This window comes from Alexandromys fortis, unplaced genomic scaffold (genome assembly GCF_014885135.2).
Source record: "Alexandromys fortis isolate MF-2015 unplaced genomic scaffold, M_Fortis_MF-2015_v1.1 scaffold_92, whole genome shotgun sequence".
NCBI classification, from domain to species: domain Eukaryota; kingdom Metazoa; phylum Chordata; class Mammalia; order Rodentia; family Cricetidae; genus Alexandromys; species Alexandromys fortis.
In genome coordinates this window covers 5340435-5343066 of record NW_026067972.1, presented here as the reverse complement: position 1 = coordinate 5343066, position 2632 = coordinate 5340435, and positions in this window count along the sequence as shown.

Sequence of the window (2632 nt, the reverse complement as noted above, 5' to 3'; positions counted from 1 at the left end):
TAGTTCCTGGGGCAGCTGAGGACAGAGAACCTGAAATGACCCTATCCTATAGCCATACTGATGAATATCTTGCATATCACCATAGAACCTTCATCTGGAGATGGATGGAGATAGAGACAGAGACCCACACTGGAGCACCGGACTGAGCTCCCAATGTCCCAAGGAGGAGCAGAAGGAGGGAAAATATGAGCAAAGAAGTCAGGACCACGAGGGGTGCTCCCACCCACGGAGACAGTGGGGCTGATCTATTGTGAGCTCACCAAGGCCAGCTGGACTGCGACTGAAAAAGCATGGGATAAAACCGGACTCTCTGAATATGGCGGACAATGAGGGCTGCTGAGAAGCCAAGGACAATGGCACTGGGTTTTGATCCTACTTCATATTCTGGCTTTGGGGGAGCCTAGCCAGTTTGGATGTCCACCTTCCTAGACCAGGATGGAGGGGGAGGACTTTGGACTTTCCACAGGGCAGGGAACCCTGACTGCCCCTCAGACTGGAGAGGGAGGGAGAGAGGAGTGGGGGGAGGGGGAGAGGAGAGGGAGGAGAGGGGAAAGGGAGACAGGGAGGGAAATGGGAGGCGGGGAGGAGGCGGAAAATTATATTTTAAAAAAATTGTTTCTCTGTAGTTTTTGAGCCTGTCCTGGAACTAGCTCTTGCAGACCAGGCTGGCCTTGAACTCACAGAGATCCGCCTGCCTCTGCTCCCCGAGTGCTGGGATTAAAGGAGTGCACCACCACCACCCGTTTTAAAGTACTAAAATTTTAACAACTGTACAATCGTGCATAAACGAGTGTCTAATAATTTATTAATTCAGCCCTTTTTGGGTTTCCAAGTCTCATGCTTCAAATTCTTTCCTATAAACAACACCAGCATGAGCATCCTCGCATCCCCTTGGAGCGTTTTCTGGTTGAAGGGGGACACTGTGGTTAAAAGGAGACAAGCTATTTGCACCTTCGGGACGGAGCCTGGGAGAGCGACACCTGCCGGCAGAGCTCGAATAGCCTCAGGGGGCCGTGGTTGGAGGGTTGGTCCCACCTCTAGACCTGCGCTTGCACAAGCTCTTTCCTCTGTCTGGGTCTCAGTTTCTCCATCTATACTAATAGGAGTTTGACTAGCGGTTTTCTCAGACAGGGGAAAAGCCAGCTTCCCTCACTTTACACTCTGTTCTTGAGACCGCTCTGCCCCCTGCTGGTCGGCGGCCGCATGTCAGAACCATCCCAGACTGGGGACACTGACAATCCTCTGGATTTCTGTTGCACCCTGTTCCCAAGTTCCCCCTTGTGCCACTGCTGTTGGGGGGCTGGCGGTTTGTCTCTAAGAATTGTACAAGTGTCCTTAGTTTGCTTTCGGTTGCGATAAAGACACCATGACCCAAAGCAACATTGGAATGAGAAGGTTAGTCTTACCCAGCTTGATCACAGTCCATCACAGAGGGAAACGGGTGTAGAAACTCAAGGCAGGAAATAAAGCAGAAGCCACAGAACGATGGTGCTTACTGGCTTGCTACCCATGTATTACACGACTCAGGACCACCTGCCCACGGGTGGCATCACCCACAGTGAGCCAGGCACCAATCTCAAAACTAGCCAAGAAACTGCCCTCTCCACCTCCTGTCTCCAGGTCACTCTGAGGCAGGTGGTTTCTCAACTGATGTTCCTCTTCTCAAATAACTAATTTATGTCCACTTGACAAAACACTGACCAGGACAACAGGCTGTAAGGGGGCAGAAGAACAGGCCAGCTGTTCAACCATGGAGCGCAGAGAGACACAGACCCCTCTGGATGTTTAGTTATTTGACTCCCAATGGGCTTTTCAACCCACTGGTTTGGATGAAAGACCCCATATCCTTGTGTAGCTGGTTGAATAGTGTCACTCCCCATGACTAAATTATACACCTAGAATATATATTTGACATGGGGCATTGGCTGTTATATGACGTTTAGATGATGCCATACTAGAGGGTCAAATAATGGTGGCCTGAGAAAGAGGCCCATGAGGCCTAGGGAAAAGCCAAGGAAGACGGAAGCGGAGACTACAGGGGAAGTGACAGATGATGCCAGGAGCCACTGGGAGCTGGAGAGTCCAGCAGAATCTTTCCCTAGAGTTAAAATAACATGGTCAGCAGACACCCCGATTTTAGCTATCCAGAATGGAGGGGGGCAGTAAGTTTCTGTGTCTTTGTGCCATGCAGAGTGTGACAGTTTGTTGTGAAGCCACAGCAACCCATAAAGCAGTGACTCTGAGGGTGAGGATGCCCGGAATGTACTTCCAGCCCAGGTGTAAGGTTGAGTGGATGGCGGTGAAAGGCCTGTACTGTTGCCTCCTCTCTGCTGCCAATGGCAGTAGGACCTTGGATGAGTCCCTTGTCCTCCCTGGGCATTGGTTTCTTGGTCTGGATAGGAAGGCGTTGGACTAACCGAGAAGTTCTCAAGATAGGGTTTCTCTGTAGCTTTGGAGCCTGTCCTGGAACTTGCTCTTATAGATTAGGCTGGCCTCAAACTCACAGAGATTTGCCTGTCTCTGCCTCCTGAGTGCTGGGATTAAAGGTGTGTGCTACTACCACCTGGCTCTGCTAACTTCTTCTTCTTCTTCTTCTTCTTCTTCTTCTTCTTCTTCTTCTTCTTCTTCTTCT